At 45.7% G+C, this 23,420-nt stretch overlaps 1 long non-coding RNA gene across 1 annotated transcript; it reads right to left on the bottom strand.

The window, feature by feature from the left end:
* Window positions 1-1,465: 1,465 nt before the first annotated feature.
* Window positions 1,466-15,809, bottom strand: LOC144169126 (uncharacterized). Its single transcript, XR_013322366.1, has 3 exons — window positions 15,675-15,809; window positions 4,306-4,420; window positions 1,466-2,328 (listed from the first exon to the last, which is right to left on the bottom strand). It is a non-coding gene; the product is annotated as an uncharacterized LOC144169126 (long non-coding RNA).
* Between the last annotated feature and the right edge of the window lie 7,611 nt (window positions 15,810-23,420).

Raw genomic sequence — 23,420 nt, 5'->3', positions numbered from 1 at the left:
GCGCCTGTTAGATTTTAAAAGGAACGGAAATGGTCAACACAGCAGCCGTAACAGAAAATTTGTGCTCACTGTGAGGTCACAGAAGCTTGGTTTGCACACTGTAAACCTGCTTGTCACTTTGCGAAAACCTAGCTAAACATGAGATGTTGATTGTACTGCGTGCGTTGACAATTCAATTCGCAAGTTCACTTGCGACGAAAGCCGTAAATAAGTGATCCGAAACCGCTATTCATCATACCTTCCTTCAGAGTCGTCAAAACTTCATTTAAAAGACCCTTTAGAGCGGTTACATTTATATCTCTGCGCTGATAAAAATTCAGTAATTTTATGTTGCCTTTTGAACACACAAAAAATATCGTAAGCTCTTAGAAAGAATTTCGGGGTTACCATTTCAGGGCATCCCACAAATGCAGAAATGTGTCATGCTACCAGTGAAAGCGATTGAGATTGCCGTTGTAAACTGAATTTCAGAGATTGAGGCTTCCTGATTTGTTTTTATTTATGCTTTTATTGAAGGCTCAACGCCATAGTCTGTAAAGATCGAGCTTGCTACGAGCCACAGCGTACAAGTTCATCGTCACAATTACGGCCATTCTGAGATTCCCGATGAGTCGTCACTTTTTTTTTTGCGTAGTAATGAAAACTGACTGTTGCTTCCATGCTATACATTGAACGTTGAGTAACCGAACTACAGCATACCACTCTTGTTTGCACCTTTCGTGCGCACATACGGCGGGAAAAAGGCACGAAGCGCGCCCACAGTGTGCATACTTACGGGCCGCCAGCGGAGCATCCACACTAGCAGCGCGACGCTGTCGCCACCTACATGTCGAGCTCGCGGCGAATAGAAGGTCGGCGCCCACGTCATCGATGTATCCAAGCAGTTGTATTTATTAATTGTGCATTCCCGTCAAGTGCAACAACGGACTTCCATGCTTAATCTAAAACAACTCACAAACTCCGGTGCATGCTTTCATGGCATGACAAAGAACTCCCGTCGCGATGGGGTTCGCAAAAAGTTCATTGATCACAGTGTCAGTTCTTTTATCGCCGCAAAAACAAGAGATGTCATGGCGCGCCACATGTGCCGCTGAATTGTTTTGTCCCGCACTACGTCTGTATGATTCAGCACAAGCTTGTTTAGAACTGCATAATTTTCTAAGCCACAGCAAGTCCTGTAATGATTCAGCGCAAGGACGGTTTCTGGCACTTTAACTTCCCGCCGTCCAGGCGTGTGCTTCCACACAAAGTGAACTCCTCCCATCACGACCGCGCTCGTGGAAGCAATGTACTTGGAGCGCACTTTATAGAACCACGGTTTACGTTCTCGCGTGGTCAGGGCTGTAGTCAAGAAAAAGGGTGGTCCTCTAAAGACTGAACTATTGGCAGGGTATTCGAAACAAAACATCCAGTTGGGTACAAGCATACTACCAAGTGAACGTTCTCCTACAGACTTTTCGAGATCAACAACCGCATGGGACAAAGTGCGGCCAGCTGTGGGAACGATGAATTCGTCCAGGTCCACATTCACCACGTATTTCGAAGACCTCTTCGAACGGTATATGCAGTCCTGAATGGCTGCTAATTGCCCGTGAATCATAAAGTGTCTCCCCTCATTTTCTATGTTCCACCAGTGGAATTTGATACTCACGTTTGCACGGGTTTGAAGGTGCAGAAGAAGAAACGTGACAGCCTGGGATGCGTTCTCTAGGTATACATGGAAGGTTTCAACGCCCATGGTGGTGTAGTAAGTAAAAAATTCTGCTACATGGGAAACGTGGGGGTAGTTTCCGAATATTGGACCTACACACACTGACATTAATGATATTTGCGCGTTGAGGGGTTGGTAAATGATGAGCCAGTGAAGACTTGATTGGTTTTCTAGAGGACCGATGGCGACCTTCATAGGGCGAAGATTACCATTAGTGTATAGGCGGCAGGATATCATTGCTGTTACATACTCTCCAGACAGATGCTCGGGAACAACTCGCATTTTAAAAGAAACGGTGAATTTTGTTTTGCCATCATCAATATGACAAGCCAGTTCTGCCTGCATTGTAACATTGTGAGCCAAAACCTTGGATACTATGCTGACAATATCGATTTTCCAAGAGGAATCCTTGGCATCCTCAATGAAAGCAGAGTAAGTAAAAATGTCATTCGAATAAGTTTTGAGAAACATGGAATTATCTTCATATGTCAGAGAACGCGGAAATGGACCTCGTTGAGCGATGATCTTGGTAAGTTGCTCGTCGGAAGATTGAATTGCAAACTTCAGTCGCTTAAAATTGTCGTTGTTGCAGCAGTACTTCTCCTTGAAGACTTCGCCTGCGATAACAAAAAATTACCATTTAGGTGGTATCTGCGTACGCCGAGTGCAATCAAACTGGGTCTGACTGTAGTAAAACCTAATGTCCCTTCTTGGCTGAGAATTGAAGAGTAAGGCAACTGAGAGGACTTAGCCAAAAAAGCGCAATTCCAGGGAAAGTTCTTTTTTGACATGTTTCCTGCGATTTTACAGCAACGTAATTGAATAGCACGAGACTGAATGTTAAGATGGGGCTTACTATTGTCACAAGTTTCTAGTACTGGTTATTGTGAGGTAAATAGCGTGGCTTGTACGTTCGTTATAGCTATAGCCACTAATGTTCTGATGACTACGCAAAACTTTTTCTTACAATATTTTCTTCGTAAAACTTTTGTTGTGAGCCCCCTAAAGTAAACATAAACGTACACATTCTTGCTCGAACGTGCAGCAATAATTAAGGTTGTTTCAACAATTTTTACTTCTTACCTCTTCCGAATCACTTTGGGTAAAGTAGCCAAGGAAACACGTAATGAGTAGGAGGCCGCAATGAAATCTTCTAGGGGGTGGAATAGGAGGAATCTAGGGAAGATGTATTCAGCTCTATGCAGCGCCAGCTTAGAATTCCAAAGCTGGCACTTATCCCGCCTCATCATGCCTATAATTGAGGGAAGACCAAGGTGGTCATGATTTATCGAGTGCTCAGCTCAAAAACGAAACGCTACATTTCATCTGATACACCATGAAATAAACCACGCGGCATTCCACTACCCTGAAAGGCCTTCAACTACACAAAACGCGGGCTCAAGCTATTCGAGGGAAAGATTGCTCGACAGAACAAATGACTACCCAGGCATGACGCTCTTCAGTGCAGAGCCTGAATAGCGATCTGCAGATGAGGGACGAGCTGTGGCCAAATGCTAAATCTCTCACTCGCAGCAGAAATAACTTTGTGTGCAGCTGTGCGTTAGGACTCACAGTGCACAGTTAAATCTTCCCCCTTGTATAGTTATTGGTGGTGTAGCCTTAGTGAAGCCCTTTTAGCCCTTTTCGTAGAAAGGGTACACCCCTCTCTTTATGGGTAACAGGAGCCCTTTAACTGCAGACCACCGTGTGTCAGGCAGTCGTATGCCGGTGTTGGATATTTCATTGTTACAGCTGATTACTGCTCCAATAAAATTCTTTTTTCTAAAATATGCCCCACTCCTTGAATTTTCAAAGTTTCCCGCACAGCCACGCTGTTTAACGTGTTCTGAAAGCAGCTATAACCATTTTGTACTTCGATTTCTTCCATTCTAAGAGTAATTACATGCCAAAACGAGTGCGAGTAAAGTCACTTCTGTAACGTAGTTCCAAAACTTGTATTCTTGTTCGGCGTTCCTCTGGCCGTGCCTATATCCTCCTCAAATGTGCTCCCATCCATAACACTAATATGCACGATGTTTGTGGATTGGAGTTTTCGTTTCGTTTTATATTCGTTTTCTTCATTACGTCTTCGAAATATTTGCCAAAACAAATTAATAAATTTATGGAGATGCCAGTGTAGAATAATGCACTTGTTTTACTTTATTTTCGTTAAGTTGTAAAATTTACTTTCCTGGTAATGCAAATTAGAGGAAATATAATAAATGTCACACATTATAAGCGACAATTCCACGTTTCACTGCAGATGAATCGCAGTATCACTCGTGCTGTTCAGATGATAGCGCCCGCAAAATAGGGTAAAAATAGTTCCAACAAGCGCAGCAAACAATCTCCGGTTTCTGCGATTAGAAAGTGCTTTCTTGGAAGAAGCCCAGGGTCACACAGAAGTTTGTGTTACTCAGCGAGAAGTTAAATTTGTGCAATACTTGAACAGTTTCAAACTGCCATAAAGTCAGAGTAGTGTGGGACCTTGGCAAAGCACTACGGATGTTCACTTTATTGAACTCCCTATATGTCGTGTTATTTCAAGTGGCATAATCGCTTGCACTGCTATGCGAAACAACCATTGAACAAACCTTCGGTAGGTATGATCATCCGTAACGACGCGTACACGGATGCGCTGGCGACAGCGAATAACACAAGTAGCACCACCTGCCGCCGTCGGGAGGTGCTCAGGTGATGTACGGGGGTCTGCGTATATTGAATAACAGAACCGTCAGTCAGAAACACCAACTCGTAACACGCAATGACAGTAACTTCAGGTAATGTAAAACGCAGTGATCGTTGCGAATGTGCTGCAAGGAGTAGTTAAGAAAGTGGAAAAACCAAAACGTGCGTGAAGTGGAGAAAAACATGCCCGCTGGGTAAGATCCGGATCCGACCCGGCGAGCATGTTTTCCTCCGCTTTCCTTCCTTCCTTCTTTCTCTTAAAGACGATAGCCTTTTGGGGCTACTGAAACGCATAAATTTTGGTCTGTCTGTTTGTCTGTCTGTCTGTCTGTCTGTCTGTCTGTCTGTCTGTCTGTCTGTATGTATGTATGTATGTATGTATGTATGTATGTATGTATGTATGTATGTATGTATGTATGTATGTATGTATGTATGTATGTATGTATGTATGTATGTATGTATGTATGTATGCCTGCCTGCCTGCCTGCCTACCTGCCTGTCTGCCTGTCTGTCTGTCTGTCTGTCTGTCTGTCTGTCTGTCTGTCTGTCTGTCTGTCTGTCTGTCTGTCTGTCTGTCGGTCTATGACTCGATTCAGCCACCCGGCCAAAGTAAAACAGAAACTGCGCAATAGTCTTATATACCCACAGCCAAATCGAAACGTCCGAACCCGGTGTTAATGTTCATACTTGCAATTTGTTGAACAAGGAGGAATATGTTTATTGTCAGAGGGGGCATGAATGCCCTGTTGGTGAAGGAGATGTATACGGAGGAAGGGAGAGAATATACGAAAAAAAATCACTGTTCATTGTTCAATCACTTGAAATGGTGGATAGCATTTTAAAGTATACGGTTCCGTGCATATATAGTTTGCAGATTTCGTGAAGTAACAGGCGGTACGTTTATGACAGGTGTGCGTCCAGGTTATCACACCACTTGTAGAGACCACTGGTCAGTAGTATTCAGTAATTTTCTGTAGCGCTGAGGGGTCCTCTCGAATGCGTTGCAAATGCGCTTCTTCATCTGCGGGTGGGGAACCGAGGTCCAATAGTGGCTTGAGACTGGCCGTTAAGTGTGTACAGTGCCATATTATCAAATGATATAGGTTAGGGATGCACGTCTCGTCGCAATACGCGCAGGGTCGGATGTGCGGGCTGGGTACGTGGGTCCATTTATGTACTACATCAGGGGTTAGGGCCGTGTTAGCATATAGATCTTATTACCTATCACCTCCCCCGAGCGTGTGAGAGTCTTGAGCGGGTCTAGTACACCCACCGGTCTGCTATCTTGCAGCCTCTTGCGACTCTCTGTCTTGAATTGCCGCAGGTAAAGTTGCTACTCTGGTCATGGTAGGTGTTGCAACGGGGCGCTGGAAACACCTGGAGGTGTGTCAAGTCTCTTCCGTGCAGCGATATGGGCCGTGTGGTTGCCATGCACCCCGGGCGTGTGTCCCGGCGACCAGGCGATGCGGATGGCGATGCCTTCCAGTTGAAGGTCTCGGGTGGCATATCTATATCCGAGGCCGCATAATTAGGTGAAAATGTTCTGCTCAATTCTTTCAGGGCGACGGGAGAATGCATACTGATGCGAAATTTTCGAGCTGAGAGGGAGTCACAATGGTCGCAGATGTGAGGGACAGCGCCCAGGACACCCATGAGTTTGGCTTCTTCAGCTAGGCCATATGTATCAGAGATCGTCCGGGACCCATTTAGCAAGGGGGCGTCCGAAGATGTCCATGTGATCGAAACCTCATTGCCGCGCGCGGCGGCGTCCGTGAAGATGTCGACTTCGTTCTCCATCTTGTCGTTTTTGATGGTGCGAACGTATAACACGCGTGCTGTCGTCTGCCGCCGAGGTATAGGGCGACGCCGAAGGATGCTAATTGCTGGCCGCTACCAAGGCGGAAGGGACAATGAGTAACGAGTGGAGTCGAATTTAGTGTCCATGTAGTCCCATGAGCCTAGAGCCTTGCCATGCGGGCACTGCTGAAGATGATCCTGAAAACGTAGCTTGGTCTCTACGGAAGGGGTTGGGTACAATTTGGTGAAAAATGTCTACCGGGGTGAATTGAGGAATACCACTAATTGTACGGAGAATGTGCCATCTAATATATGGAAATCTTATAAGTGAGCTGGGCGAAGATTATATACCGGAACGCCGTAAGTGAGGCGCCCGTGGACCATCACACGGCAAAGCATTGTACAAGCCTGCTGACGGGCACTATCGAACTTATTGGATAGGCGGAGGATGGCATGCATGGTGTTGCGTGAGGTTGCTTTCCGATTGAGGATCGATTAAAACTGCTAATGAGCAGGCCGAGGAGACGAATGGTGCCGTTACGAGAATTCATATGCGTATCCCCGATCTGGATGGAACTGACCTGTTCTTAATTTGTGCCGTTTTTGCCGTCAACGCTGAGTAGCTCCGTTTTAGTGGGTGATAGCCGTAATTAGAACTGGGAAAGGTCGCGTTCATGGCGGAATACGGCAGCCGGCAGTTCTGTTCGCATGGTACCTTTGCAGGGATAGTCCTTAGCTTCTATCCAGACCACTACCTTGTCCGCATAAAAGGCAAACCGAGCAGCAGTGTCTTGTTTAAGTGTTCTTGCCACCTAATTCATGACTCGGTTAAACAAAATTGGAGCTATGATGTAGCCTTGTGGAACACCGTGATCTAAAAAGAAAGTGGTCAGCGGGTGTATGGAAGGATTTAGTCGAATGAATAGTCAGTTCACCCTGTATATTTCATTGGGCTGGTTACTGTATTGGACCCATACTCTCTGCTGTCGGCTGCTGGACTATTCGCCTTCCTGGGCATAGCCTGCAAAGTATCTTATTCAGATCCCGAGGCACACGTTGCAACATTCGTGTTCTATCAAACCATTGGCAGAGTGAGTGGGGCTTTTGTTTTTAGAATGCGAGCTTTATTACTCCAGATACAGACCCAGAAAACTCCTTGTTCAGTGAATATCTTGCAGTCTCAATGTGACCTCCAACTTTAGCCAGAGGGAAGCCAGTGCTATGTACAGCTGCGTTGAGTGATGGTCTAACCATGTGTTCATTCAAGGGGTTGTGCAGAGAGAGATACGGGGCAAGGGTAAAGGTACGTGCCATAGGACAATGATACAAGGAGGGTGGCTGCTTCCAAGGTGTCTGCACGCACATTCGCATCGAGACTGGAGACTGCACCGAACAGCATTGCATTCCATACGAGTTCGTGCCCTCGGCGCAAAAACTATTCTATCACCCAACAAACTTCATTTAACGTTGTTCAACCTCGACATTTTTTTGCAATGTAGAACTTATCTTTGCTGACCCACTCTTTCTGCACATGTAGTAACAACGAAAAGACGCTACTTGCTCGAAGATTTTTTTTATGGAAAAAGCCCCAAGGCATCAGCAGGAGAGGTCGTCGCATTCGATACGCTTCACTCACAGCCTTGGACATCGTGGATGGGTTCCCATTGCTGCTGTCTGTGTTTTGGCTGTTCAGTGTGTGATACGCTCCAAACGCGAAGAGCGGCTTCTTGCTTCCGCAGACGTTACTTCGGCTCAACCCCAATGTGGTGGTCCCTGCAGTTGTGAAGGCTGCCACCGACATTGTGAAAAAGTCATCTCGAACGTGTTTGTTTTTAATACTAAGTTCTGCCTTCTTTAAATCTTACTAGCGCAACCTGCATTTTAGAACTACCACTACTAAAAAACTCAGCGGGAAGGTTTCATGCTGTTTCCTATTGTCCCACCAACATATATCTATTGCAGAGTTTTTTGTGTCAATGCCTTTTTAACTTATTTGTGTTGATGGCATCTTTCAATGTGTTAATAGTATTCCAAGCCGGATTGTTTTTTAGTTTTCCAAAAATTATTTGTAAAAGTTTTGTTAATGCGTCCTAAATAGGATCTGGCTTTCCGGTTTGTGCGAAGTATTCACTAATGTATAGCAGGTCATTTTGTTTTATATAATAGTGTTAACTATTTTGCCACTGCCGCATTTCTACTGCAGTTTTTCGTACTAATGTCCGTCCCTTTTTACTTGTGGGTAATATTGTCATTTTTATTTTCTTAATATATTATTTGTAGTTTCATTGTTTTCAGCTGCTTTGCTGAATTTTCATTGGTGCATTTTTCTCGAATGTGTCCTGAGTAGGAGCGTGGTATTCTTCTGCGTGGGATAAGTAGGACCCCTTTTTTATGCTGTGATATTTTAATTCCAATTACAATCCTTTTTCTTCGAAAGTGTAGAACGAACATATTGTTATGTGATATGGTGTTGGAAAATAAAGGCTGAGTTCGTTTATCCTTGTTTTATATGTTTTAAAATTACTTGTCCTCTGCTGTTTGCTTGTAACTGTCCTCAGTTCCGTCGTTGGGAGGGTGGTGGTGGTGGTAGCAGGCGGAGGGAAAAGACGCTGCCGTACCGGGAATAGCGGAATACTCTTGGGGCGTAACGGCTTGCTTTCCAGAGAGAGTAGAGCACCCTTCTGCAGTATCCGGTAACGCCGCAGTCAATAGAGATTATTTACTCTTAAAGGGCGTGACGGAACGCTGCCGTGTAGATGTTATTGTAATTCTCATACAGGGCTCAGGTACTCCGCCTCGAAGGCAGCGAGTGACTCCTACGAGGAGCATTTCGCCTCTCGTATTGGCGGCCACGCACCACTCCCGGGAAGAGTGGCCCAATGCTTCAAAAAAGAGTGAAATATGGGGCAAACGTTTTTACTCCTAGACAGAGTGCCCAACACTCTTCGACTACTTAGAGGGCGGACAGGCCCCTATGGCGCGGTTGCGTCTGTCCATGCTCAAGAAAAGCACAGCGGTGCGGCGAACAAGGTCGGTTCGCGCTGCCGCGGGCGGAGCGTCAACACCTAAATATTCTTACAACGTGAACTAGAGCCAGTGCTGCTTTTTCTGCAGTGGTGGGGTTTGCTGCGCGTGTTGAGGCGTTGATTTCTGGTTCCGTTTCTGTGGCTGCGGCTATGCCGCGGCGTTGCGAAGGCCGCTCTGTCGGTGTTGCCGTGCCGCATCCACATTTTGAATTCACTCCTTTCTGGGCCTCTCTCAAAACACCGCGTATGTTATTTATTATACCTGGCCGCCAGCAGCGAAACTGGTTCAGTGTTCACCAAAACAGTCAAACTAGTGTGGGACCAACTTTGGCACTACACCGTGGAGTAGTGCGAAGCACTTGCTGCGAGTAACGCATAATTTGTTATTGATCGGGCATGTTCAGAAAGAAGATTTCTGTAACTTGGAGTACTGGGTTCTGGTACGGGAACGCCTGTTTCCTATCTGAATATATTCTACATATTTGTGAATTTTTGTACGCGATTTATTTCTTCACTATGATGTTTTGTTCCCGTCAAGGGAGAGTTACATTCCTTTATTGCAATTGAAAAGAGAGCTCTTTAAGTTAGGCTTGGATCAGAGAACCGACTAAAGTAAAATATATTCTTCGCTCAAATAGAGAAACATAAATGGACTTGGGCTGGCCACGTAGTTAGGCGAAACGACAACAGCTGGATTACCAATGTGACAGAGTGGATAATGAGAGACGGGTCAGAGGAAGGGAAGGACATTAGTACATGGAAGGGCGAAATGAGAAATTTCGAAGGCAAAACATGGACTCGAGCGCCCCGGGACAGGCCCAGTTGGAGGCCGAAGGACCTGGAGGTATGTGTCCTGCAGTGGACCTACTGTGCTGTTGATGATGATGATAATGATGATGAATATATTTTTCTCCAGAAAAGCCGTATAATTGATGGGTCAATTGCTTTTACACACACAACATTGATATGGCGTGTTTTCCTATGTTAATGAAATGGGTACGGTATTGGCGCACGCAGTGACAAGAAATAGTACTACATGAAGAGTTGAAGATTTGTTGTCATACATAACTGCGCCCGGCGGCAATACGGACTGCATGCAATACACCAATAATTAAACCGGAGACCGACCTTCGCGGTTTCAAAATCGAAAACATTATTTACAATAAAGCACCTCGGGTCTGGTGTGCTCAAATTTTTTCCTTTCTTTTCTCGCGCACAGTTCTTGCAGAAGTCATGTGACCATTCCGGCTTTATATATTTCCCGATCGAACATTAAACAGGGCCATTCTTTGCTTGCACCGACCCCTTTTCTGTCTGCGGTGATTCAGCGAAGGCCTCCTAGGACGATATCGGGACGCTGGGGTTTACACCGCACGCATTTCAGAGCTTCTGTGTGGCTGAGTGTTATTTCGATATGATTTACTTTTTTTTTTGTTGGCAGTTTGCGAGATTCTCTTCTTCCCGTTCTTTGAATAAGCTGCCCGAGAACCGTTTTTTCCTCTTCAGGATGGCCATAATTTTAATTCCCCGGCTGGACAGAAAACCAAACGGGTCCGCCGCAATGGCGCTGACGTTACGCTGCTTCGCTCCTGGTCCCAGGTACGCCGGTTAAATCCCCACCACTGTGGCTGCATGTTCGTGGGAGCAGTAAGAATGATAAGATAGTGCATTTTAAACAACCCCTGGTGGCTGAAATGTATCCGAAGCACTGCACAATAGTATCCCTCATATCCGAAGTCATTGCAAGACTTTAAACCCCACAAATAAAACCACATGGCGGAAAAACACTGTTTGCTTCGTCATGGTAACGACACCTTTTCGGGACATTGGCTCAGTATGAGTTAGAGCGTAAAGAGTGAGTAGAAAGGTGTCCACGCTCCTGCTGAACCATATGGCCCTCGAGAACTAAGCCGCCACTGAGAAGTTGCACATTCCTGGAATTTCTCCCAAACCAATTAACTATTGATCACTAAAATGAGCACTCAACTCATCAGAGGAGTAGTTGCACGAAAAACAAATACTCAAAAAATGAGTGGTTCAATTTCACTGTCTGCAATCATGTCACGTATCTACGTTTTAGCCTCAACTTGCACTTCTTGAGCGCAGCAGGTTTGCCAGTTTTCCTGGCTCAAAGACGCCAGGGCTGCTGGCAGGAGCTTTTCAACCTCACAGAGTGAAGAGCGCGTTACACCTTGCGGTGTACTCCGTCACTTGGGGCCAAGCAAGTTAAATCGGGTTGAACTCGCAGTTGTATGGTTTCACACGAAGCACGTCTTAGCCGTGGGCAGCAGCCAGAGTGTCGCTGCGGTACAGAATGCTGATTTGTGTTGCCCTTTTGCGAAAGTTCCAGTATTTCTGCTTTCACCATGTCCTGTTACCACGGAACAGCTTTCTTTGTGAGCCAAAGCTGAATATCAGCTTTGCGCGTCGACTTGATAGGAGCTTTTTAAAGAGCTAGACATAGCTTGGTATGGCGCATGTCCATGGCAGTAAAGCTATTGGTCGGAATGTTTGGCAACATTTTGTGGGTGAACCACTTCTAAAAGTATTTTTTTATGGATCTCAGCGGGGTAATCAGCGTTGGTACGTTTTTTCTCGAAAGCAGTCAGCAGCTCTTTGTACGAAACCATTTGCACAGCTACCAGCATGTACGAAAATCAAAGGGGCCCATTTTCCCGAGGGCGTAGCCGTTCTTGTTGTCAGAACTTTCAGGAAAGCATCATTACATGATTTCAGTCTGGCCCTGCCAGGCAAATTCGATTGTGGTACCTGGGAAAATGCACATTTCATCTAACTGGAACAATCACCTGTACAGACAAAACAAACGAGTGCACCAGTTAGTGCATGCAAGTGAACATACGTACTGCAGCAGGGCGAGTGTTAGCATGACCCTAATCGCAAATACTGCAAAGGTGAATATGAGACAAAATAGTACAAACTTGTTTCATATGAATAACCTATTTTTTATGTTGCCAATTATTACGCTGACTGCTCTCTCACAAACACTTGTGAAAGAGCAGTCAAGAAGAAAATCTTGACGTAACTGCTTCATTGTCCGGGTTTACATTTCGCACTCAGGTTGCATTTGGCAGTCACTTTATTTCATTATAAGTCTAGGTTTCTCGCTTGCCTGGTTGGGTAAAATTAATTGGCAGTCCCCATAATTTCCGGCGACTGCACACAAAAATAGACAAAGTTCGCAGCAGTGCTGCTGGCGACTTGCGCCTTTAAGGGGAACAAGCGCTGTATAGTGGATGTTGACTCATTCCTTCAGTGCAAACGAGATTGCACAATCCACAGCAATTATATGACAGTGTTGGTAACCTTGTTGGTTTAGCTTACCGCACCAAACGGCGGAGATTTAGCGAATAACTCTGACCTATTCAGGTAAGTACCCCGCCCAACAAAACAAAACTGGTCGTGAAGTGCGACCTCTCTGCAAAAGTTCAACAGTAACAACCGCGTTGCTGAACCGATTTCTTTTTTATTATTTTTTTTATTCAGATGTAATACTATGTATTCCGGTTATAAGGTTGCAATGCTGCCACCAAGTGTTATAAGAAGGCACTCTAAACGTGTTGCGTAAAAAAATAGGGAAAGAACGATTCCGACGTGCCCTGCCTTCGGTATTCCTTGATCGCAATCAAGTACCTGCGACGCAAGACAATTGTGTCACTGCACTCGACCAGCGCAAGATTCTCTTTTGCCTATTAAATGAGAAAACGATGTCCTTTATTAACCTACAAAAGGTCCTTTTCGTGACGCTCGGCAAATGGCCGTCTTCGCTGACAGCTTTTCTCACGCTGTCCAGTGTTAGGACCGCCCTCTTGGCGTACATGCTTTGGATTTTGAGGCGGATATCAGGAACTCTGAAGCTGTCATGTTTGACGGTTCCCGTGCTTGAAATCTTCATGTCGTGAGGTCGTTTCTTTGGAAACACCAAAGGCTCGCGCAGACTGTAAGCCTTCAATGTCGTGACGCTACCGGGAGGAGATACTCCTTTGTCCTCGCTTGCAACACTAGGTACTTCGGACGGATTTCTCCGGAAAACGCATCCTGGTACACACGTACATATTTGCAATTACTTTCTTGGCGTTACTTGGCAACGTCGATGTACAAACCTTCGAAAGAATGCGTACAGGAGAGGTGGTCGAGGCCACAGACCTGGACGCCAGTATCCCAAACTGACTCAAAGAGTAAACAAAAGTACAGTGTTCAAGAAATAAAACAATACATGGCGACCAGAGTTGCGCAGAAAGGAAAAACCAGATGCAGAAAAACGACAAACATTAAATACATATTAGCATATTTCGATTGTTTGTCCAGCCATACAAGCGTTTTTTGTCAAGCTGATGATAAATGTTTATACATTAAGGTTGCCGGCGAAGTACTTTTTGTTTGTCGCTCACCGCACGCAACGCACAATTGGGTCGCGGAAGTGCACAGCGCAAACAAGACCTCTGGTTTTGACAGCGTTGCACTTGGTATATAAAACCGAGTACGGTGAACGAGCACGGCAGGTTGCTAGGGTATTAAGATAAACCACCGAGCCTGGTTTCATGGGGGAACTAAAAGGGTTTGTTTTAAGGAGTAACAAAACTTCCTGATATTTTCCGGCAAGATGCTGACAAGAAGCTTCCGGTATTCGCTTTCTCCGGATTTTCACCTCACCCGATGAATGCAGACTAACTAAAATCAATAAAATCCGAACATAAGCGCAAGCAGTGGGATAGCATGCACGTTGTGCTTTGTAAGTTTGTTGTCCAGCAGGTGCAAAGTGAAATGTTCTTAAGAAAGAAACCAGTTGCAGTTTGTTACCTCTATTTATATTTCGTGCAGTAAATGCATTTCACAAAAAGGCTAAGCGCTATATGCTGCTGGACTCATTCAAGTGCAACGCCTTTTTTAGTAACGTGAGGGCACTTATTTAAATGCTTATTCCGTCAGTAGGAACCGAAATAAATTTTGGTATTGGCAGGCTGTGCAAAGTAAGCAGGGCGCTCTCCATTTAATCTATAGCCACCAACGATGCGGACCCCGCCGCCTGAAAACACATGACCGAGAAGCAGCGGAATTCACCGTCGCCTCCAATTCTCCCCATACACGGCTTCCAAAACGAGCGGCGGCCAACGTGTAGGAGAGAGATAAAATCCATTCTAAACTTTGTTTCCTAAATAGGTGCAACAAAATGAAACCGAAACATCTGCACTGGGCAATGCGTCATGTTTCTGTCCGAACACAGTGCCACGCGCGAAACTCCGCACAGTGAGTTGTGAGTAGCATGAGAGTAGGCAGGTGTAACGGTGGGATGAATATTTGCCTATCAGCAGGCGCAGCGTTCTACAAATGCTATATACTCTCAAGTAGACCCTAAATTACCAGGCCGTAACATCCTGAACACCCGTAAGACCCTAAATTATCAGAACGTCAAGATATCAGGACATCTGTGTCGTGCTCACCAGTTTTTTACCGGGATTGATCATGGGATTTGCTGCCGGTGTAGATATTCATCGACCTACTAAATAAGAGTAATCCTAATCGCTAGCAGTCACCTTACTTCCCACTTTTTACTATTTCTCATACTCTTCTGATGATATAAATCACATTTATGGTGAGTGCTCCGAATACTTTCATGAGAGAGAGCTCGTGTGCGTGTCCGATGTGGTTTTTAGTTGTACTTCGTCGAAGGAATGGCAGAAATTATCTTATTTATCTGCCAGCGGCACCTGTATACGCTTTCAAATTTAAATTTATTTCGAAGAAAATAAAAAAAGCAACACAACCGAAAAGCGGCAGGGTTAGAAATACTGGGTATTATTTGTGTGTCAATTTTTTTTTACGATGTATTTCTGGTATCCACAAAATATTCTCTTTTTCTCTTCTTTTCCCAGAGCATCGAAATATTTGTGTCAGCAGTAAACAGCCTTCAAAACCATAACGTCTGGCGTGCAGTCTCAGCCCGTAATTTTTTTGGTCTCAATTTGTTTCACGGACTATGGAGAAAGCCGTGAGCATAGTGAAAATTTTATATAGAACACAACATGTCTTCCTGTTTCATTTTTTTGTAATGCGACTGAATTTAGGAAATTAATAACTGTAGCTTCAATGTGTGCGGCCCTGAAGTTTTCTTTAACACACCAGACAAAACAGCAAAAAATTATGAATGCTCGAGCTCCACATACAAAACGCAGCGCATTTCGGGCACGCGCATCCTTTCCTCACATGTGGCGTTACGAAAAACTCGCTGGTTTCGCCTCATTGTCGTCCAGGCCACAGACACTTGTCGCTAGGGTAGGACGATTCCCGAGTGCTTTAGACACCTCCACTACTTTTTTCAGGGGCAAGGTTTGGTAAAATGCACTAAATCAACTGGCCTATATAGCCTTGATGATGAACGCGTGGAAGCTGTAGATAAAATAATGTTATAACTAAAAAGAAGAAGTTTTCCTCACCCGCCATCTTCGTGCCATTCCCTCCTAAGCAGGGTTGCAATGCTCACAAACCACGTGATTTACTTCAGTAGGCATCGCTCAGGTATGACCCAAAACTGCAGCTGTGCATCTCGTACGCAAATACGGACGCCCAAGTGTATACCACGCTGGGTTACGCTCAGCCACCTGTGTTGCAGGAATATAAAAAGCTCGACACATGTTGCCGGGAAGTGGAATTTTTTTGCTGCTGACTATGATAATCTCCCGCTGACGGCGGAGAACAATTGCGCTTCTGTCACGTTTTGGGTTTTGGTCAGCGTTCAATTTTTGCAATAGCTTGGGATGTCAGCTTTTACCGCGTTTACGCGCCGAAGCTACAACTGGGCTATGGGGCGTGCCGATGTGCAAGCATCCTCCGAATTACTATGACTACTTAGCGTTCGTTAACATGCGCCAAAATCTCAGCACACGGGCGTTTTCTCTTTTCGCGTCCACCAGAAGTGCAGCCATAGCGGCTGAGACAGAACCCGCCGCCAATTGCAAAACTTCAAAGCGTAAGCGGGTCTCCAAACGTCTTCCCCATATAAGAGTAATCGGACGAAACATACATGCGCTAGCTCAGGGACGTACCCAGAGGGGGTGCCCGGGGGGGCGCCCCCCCCCCCTCCGAACGTTTTTTGGGCCATCCCCCCCCCCCCCTTCTCTTCGGCCACCTCTCTTCTCCACTCGCACACATTCTAAAGTGCCACCATATAGTTCCTGGGCTTGATAGCTATTTGAGGCGTTTTTTTTTTTTCGAAATGATCCAAATCCACCTAGCGCGAATTTTAGGGGAAAAAAACTAAAGTTTGGTTCCGGACTTAAATGAGATGCTGTAAAAACTATTATATGACACGTTTTACACGCCAGCTAGGGGAAATTTATGGCGACAAGTAATTAAGAATTATGCGGAAAATTTGAGCAATATTAGAATAAGTTCGGATTTGGCTCGTACTGAATTGAAGCAGTCAAGTTGGGTGCGGCATTCTTACGCAAACTTTATTGCAATTGACTTTCAAGAATGGTACGGTAGAGTTTTAAGTAAAAAAAGGAAATGAACATATATGCAATAGGGCTTCAAGAACAGTAAAACTATACATGAAGAGCCGGTGAGTCCTCTTGGCAGCGTTAGCAGCTCTTTTCTAATTGTTCCACAGTACTTTTTTGGGCAGGCCTGAAGATACTCGCCAAGCTTTTCATCGCCTTGCCATAAGTTTCCAAACGCTTCCCTCGATTATTAAAGGACTAGAACAACAACGAAACGCTACACATGAAGCCTGCTCATATCATCTTCTTCACCTTAATGAAGTTGCTCGTACCCACAGAGGGAGGGGATTTACCATGGCTTGTAAGCGGCCCTTAATTTGTTAGGTACCTAAATGGGAAATATGAGAGTAATAATATTAACAATAATCAGATACACTCCGTAAGGATGAGGGATATGAAATAAAATGATTGTTTCACATCTCTCAGTTTCATTTCGTTCACTTCGGTTCACGTTATCGTGGGCGTCTGGCGGACGATCTTTCGCCGATCTCCGAGTTGCTGTCTTAGCACATGATAAGCCAGCTCTCAAAAGAAAAAAAAATCTGATGAGAACACCCACAAAACAGCCCGAAAAGTCATACTAAGAGCGAAATTCTATTGGGCTAATGAGTTTGGCGCTCTTTGATCCGTACCACAGCAGTGTCTGGCTCATTTTGCATGCGAAGTAAGAGATCTGCGTACACGTTTGCATTTATTTCCACGTTTGCATTTGCAACTATTTTCTTGCAACATTTTTTCTAGGGGAAAGTTGCCGGGATTTTCTTGGCGGTGCCATTTTTTTATTTATTTTTGGTTTGTGGATTACATTTATTTCGAAAATAAAGATGCCTCATTTGGTGGTCAACGTGGGATATAAAAAACAAAAAAAAACACGCGAGGCTTATTTGCTCCGTTTACACGGAAGCCAGTACCGCTGAAGACTGGCTTCGTGCTCTGCTGCCGACTTGCCATTCGCTGCACCCCCTTTACCCTGTTCGTCTGCAATCAATGCTTGGGTCTTCTCGGACAGCAGCAACTTATCGCTTGTTTCCCCAGGGTGGTGGTTTCAGCGGCTCGCGTCGCGTATGACTTGGTGGGGAAGAAAACTTTTATTTTTTAACTACTCAACAAATCGCTCCGTCCCAGCGCGCAGTGGTGTCGGCAGATACTGTCGCCCATGCCTGGTGTTTGTGGCTAAACCGTTTCCATCCTTGAGGCAAACTTACAGCGTGTTCTACACTCGTTTTCGTGGGAACGCTGCTTTTGTGTTTGTCGGCACGAAGTCTGCTTACCGCTGAAAGATCTGCTGTTGGGATCAAAGCCCCATAAGCCCACGAAATATGCCTTCCCATGTTCGGCTCGCGCACGTATGCAGTGTCCGCCGAACAAGCCAAGGCGACACAAAGCCTTAAAGGGACACTGAAGTGAATTTGTCAAGCTCCCGGTTTTGCTTGCACTGTGTAGACTGGCTCAAATTAGCACACTTTTCATCGTTTTTACGATTGACAAATCGGTAATTATTTTACAAAGCGCGAAAGAAGAAAAACTACCATGCGCGGTTTGCGGCGGCCGCACCAACTAAAGCTGTGACGTTAGGAGGAGCGGGCACCGTGATTGGACGATGCCCAAGGTGAGCAACCAAACAAGTTTCGGTTTCGGTTCTGTAAAACACAACCGGTGGCGTTGTTGGATGGGCATTCTCAATGACTCAGTAATCATCGTACCGCGCTTCTGTCATGTTGTCAGCTGTAAAAATGCATAAAGATAAGCCTCCTAGGACGGCTTGGAATCGTAGCATTCACTAGCCGAAACCTACGCAGTGCATGAACGCCCTCCACGTACCCGTAGACGCCCAAATGTCATGCGCTTTTCCCCCATAATTGGAGCTTGCCTCCCTCATGCCTGTATCGTAAAAAGCGTGTTCGCACCAGGCCAAGGGTCTGTTCATTCTGGCCTGTGCCCACTGCCTGCAAGCAGTCGGTGCTTATGGCAACAGCACGCCAACGAGAACTCGCTAGCGCGCCATGCATGTGCCAGCCTGCGCGCGTTTTGTGAACTAGTTCGTGTAGCCATGAACGTTGCCGCCCAAAAAAAGGTGAACTCAATATAGAAAACATCGGCGGAAAACAAAAAAGTTAACTTACAAAAAAAAAAAAAGACCACGTACACGCGGGGATTCGAACTCGTGCCTTGCAAAACTTTTGCGGTCACATACCCAGCGCCTCAGACTACTGAGCCACGGAGCGGGATGCGAGGCTCATGCTAATATAGGGTATATATTGTACAACCGGTTTACACTTTTATTTAGTTATGGCATTTCAAGCAGCTTAGGTGACTATTTGTTGTACTGCGATCGTGCAGTAAGCGTCGCCCGAGTTTCCACAGTAGCTCACGTCTAGCAATTGCATTTCGTAGACGGAAAAGCGTTCGCAGATGCGTAGTCGTGCTGCTGACCGCTGTGCTTGTTCGCCCAGCGCAAAAAAGTGCTTCCCGCGCCCTAGTTTTACGCTGTACGGTAAAAATATCAGTTGATTTTATTTCCTTATTGACTTCGCTGACTCTTCTCCCGCCTTCAAGAGGCCTTATATTTTCCTACTGGCGTACCAGTCAGCGAAGCGTCGCATGTGCGCTTGTGCAGCACTTGTGTGAAGCGAACTTGACTTGGAGCTAGATACAGTGTACAAACAAACCAAGTAAAGAAAGGCACATTCTTCCATTCACAAACGTGTCCTGGCTTCGTTTCAACTAAGCGAACGAATTGCGACCAAGCAATTTTTTTTTTAACCTCCTTGATTGCGACGACCCGCCGGCGGCCGGCGGACGAAACACTGGACGCTGGGCCGACTGACTCTGTCGGCCGGGGAGCCGTGCAGTAGCGCAGCCGTGGCGCAGCCAATTGCCAGCTCATCCCCTCCTGACGTCACACGAAAACGCCACAGAAAATGGGCGAGCGTAAAGAGAGGAGGACAGCATTTTCGAATTAGTTTTTCTACTAAATAAAATCGCGTAAACGCGCCTAGAGTGGTCGAAACATGGCCTGGGGACTCCGGACTACAATTTGCGCTAGTAATCCCGCAATGTTTACATATCACTTCAGTGTCCCTTTAAAGCCGTATGGCGACGAACGGAGTGGCGCGAGGGGATGCTTGACCCATCGCCTGGCTCCTCTAACGACTGTTACTCCACCTAAGAGAAAATTACCGTGGGAGTACCAAAGCCCTGTTCTAGAGTCGGCGCGTCGGTTTGGACAAGAAAGATGGCTCACAAAGGAGCGCAAGAATGTTACAAAGCCCGACGAAGGCAAGGTGACCAAGTGTAGGCGCGCATCGCAGTTGTATGGCGGCAAGAGACACCGGCGGCATTCCTTCGGACAACTAAAGCCAGTGACAGCGGCATCCTTGATTGACAGCCATGTGGTTAATGGCTGCTGTGCACAACAGCGGGTTTACGAACCGCGAGCTGCATTCCTATGAACAGGCCTCGAGCACCGGGTTTGAGCGGGGAAAGGCACAAAGTCAAGGTGGCCAATGGTCAACGTGAGAGAGACGGGTGTGCAGCGGGTGATTGGTGAAAATGAACCCGGGCCGGACATCTCGACGGCCACCAATCAGACTTTTGGCCGAGGGAAATTTCGGCTTCACCATTGGACTGTGAACTGTTTCTTTGTATTAGAGAAGTTATAAAACCCCGTGTACACAGGATGTGAACACGAGACGCACTAAACATACCGTATTCTTGCGATGTCGGATTGTCGTCAAGGCATCTGCCGATAGCAACGAGTTTTACTTTACCAACTGGCCGAACGAGAGGACGGAGGAGAAGCGCATTCCCGCCTTGCACCCTGAGCCGTTGCTATGGGCAAAGACAGCTGGACAAGCCACGCTTCGACGTCGAGGAAGCGACAAGGCGCATCCCTGGAAATAACAAGCTTCTTTGCAAAACTTCCAAAGGTAAGCGCTGACGATTGTCACCGTTTTTTTTTTATTATTATTATTATCTACGTATACTGTAGTACAGTGTGTCTCGATTCTGCAATTGCCGCGGCTTGAAGTGTTGGCGCTTAGAATGGTAGGCCGTTAAACGCTGAACTCTAGTGGTGGTTTAAGGCAATATCCCACGAAATAAGGCGGACATCTCCGATTTACCTAGCATTCTGCTTCCGTCCTTCACAACTAAGTAGTCGCAGGTTTTGTTCGGAGAAAACTATGGAAGCACAAGGGGTTTTCCACTGAGATCTGAACTCTCGAGCACCTATATACATGTACTTCTGTTTCTGCCGATTTCGATGGCGTAAAACGTATAAGATGCTCCGGAAATATGGCTTAACATTTGGAGACGGAATGTATAGTTACTGTGCAGTTGCATTTATTCCTGTAATTATTTTAATTACTGCTGTTCTTTTATTTTGCAAACTTGGCGTAGAGGTAATTTCTTTTTGTAGCTCCGTATTTATATTATAAACGAATAAAGTGTAATAACAAAAGTTCCATGCTATGATTTGCTCAAACTGATGTAATGTACAGGGTACAAAATTCAATAAACGATCTTTGGCGGGGCCCGGGCAGTTTATCAAACGCCGTTTTATCGAACGCCGTTTCATCGAAGCCGTTTTATCGAACACCGTTTTATCGAAGCCGTTTTACCAAAAATGTTTTTCTTAGCCTTTTCCTTTGAGAAAAGTTGGAGTATATTTTTAAGGGTCCTCTGTGTCTCCACAGAGGGTCCTTATTATTTAACAAAATTTGTAGTATTTCTAGTAGACGCCTTTTATTTCCTCATGATTTTTATGGTTTTGAGATGCAGGGAGTTTCTCTCCGACAATTTTTTGTTTGGTTCATTGTGCAGGTGGAACTGCTATAACGTATCTCCGTCTCTGTATAGTTCCCATCTGATCTGCAGCATGTCACGTCATTGTAGCGTATAGGCGCACGTCAAAGATCCCTAAGTGGTCAGAATTATTCCGGAGCCCTCAACTTCGTGCGCCTCATAGCCGTGGACTTGCTTCCACGCGTTAAACCCCAAAATCAATCAAATCTGCACTTGTGGCTCCAATGCCAAAACTCCAAATCGGACAGCTAGTCTCGCCTCCCCCATTTCTGCATTTCTAGCTCTCTAGCGGCACGGTATTTACTTCTAGTGAGTTACTAAGCCTTGTCCTACTGTTCTCAACCACTTACTCAATTGAAACTAAAGATAAAAACAATTGGCTCCAATCCACGCTGCAAAGGTAGTTGGACTGCACGCGAAGCTGTGAACTACACCCGCAATGATTACCTTTGCGACGTCGCTTGAATTCGCTCACGCCGCTCTACAAAGAGTGAAACCAGAGACTCTGGCAGCCAGATAACGTGATGTAGAGCGTCGGCGTCAGGTGTACATTTGGCAATATCGCAGCCGCGGCGCCCTGTGGGCTCGGCGGCTGTGCCTCTGATACGATGCATCGTTTGACGTCCTTCGTCTTCCTCACGCAGGTGCGTACATACGAACCTCTTCTACCAAAAAAAAACAGCAATCGTTTTTTGGTGCAGCTGCCGAGCCCTCAGTGCCTTGTTACCCTGTTTTCCCAGTGTACTGATGTTGTTGGCCAACTATTATTACTCTCGGGAGATGTGCAAACGAACCCAGGGCCTAAAACGCGACAAAACACACACAGCGAATCTGACGACGACGTACACTCCATACTAACCAAGCTCGAAGAAGGTCAAGCCGCTATTTTGGCTGAACTGAAAAATATAAATGCCAGACTTACCACAACTGAGCAAACCATGGCCGACCTAGTCGCTCGAATTTCCAAAACGGAATCTGAGTGTTCTAACTTGCCTTCTATCCGTACAGACATTAAAAAGTTACAATCTACCGCAAACGAATCAGCAAAGGCGTTTTCTAACATCAATGACAGACTAAACGATGCAGAAGATAGATCCCGCCGCAACAATCTAATATTTCTTTGGCGTCGAAGAAAGCGACTCCGAAACGTGGAGCGACAGTGAAAAACTTATCACAGATATTTGTAGCCAGCATCTCGAAGTAACTCTTGAGCCTCATGAAATAGAAAGAGCGCACCGCATCGGAAAGCCTCAAGATAAAAAAAAACGACCAGTAATTGTTAAACTCACGAATTCCAAAACGAAGGAAACGGTGTTAACTAAAGGCGTCAAATTTAAAGATACGCCTTACAGCGTTGGTGAAGACTTTTGCAGTGCTACACGTTTCATACGTAAAGAGCTGCTCCAATTTGCGCGCCAGAACAACGCCCCTTTCAAACTGCGTCACAAAAAACTACTGATCGGGAAAACAACATTCTACTACGATATGAACACTAGCCAAGTAAAGGAGACCGTATCGTCTACACAATAGCTACCACCGAATCAGGCGAAAAGAAAAGAGTCATCTCAAGCGCAACCAAATCCTAAGCTACACCCGCCAGCCCGTGCAAATTCTTGTTCATCCTTTTCTATTCTCTACACTAACATTCGAAGCATAATGCCCAAACGCGATGAGATAACTGACCTAATACAGACTTCGGAATGCGACATCGTCATGCTGACTGAGACTTGGTTATCCGCCGCTATTATCGACTCTGAAATCTTTCCATCGCTCCCGAACTTTCTGGTCTACCGACATGACCGATTACTGCAACGTGGTGGGGGTGTGTTAATAGGAGTAAAAAGATCTGTCCGTCACTCTAAAATTGAAATAAAC

This window comes from Haemaphysalis longicornis, unplaced genomic scaffold (assembly GCF_048455015.1).
Source record: "Haemaphysalis longicornis isolate Haplotype H1 unplaced genomic scaffold, Haemaphysalis longicornis Haplotype H1 scaffold_2, whole genome shotgun sequence".
In the NCBI taxonomy this organism is placed as follows: domain Eukaryota; kingdom Metazoa; phylum Arthropoda; class Arachnida; order Ixodida; family Ixodidae; genus Haemaphysalis; species Haemaphysalis longicornis.
This window is presented reverse-complemented; position numbering and strand designations above follow the sequence as displayed.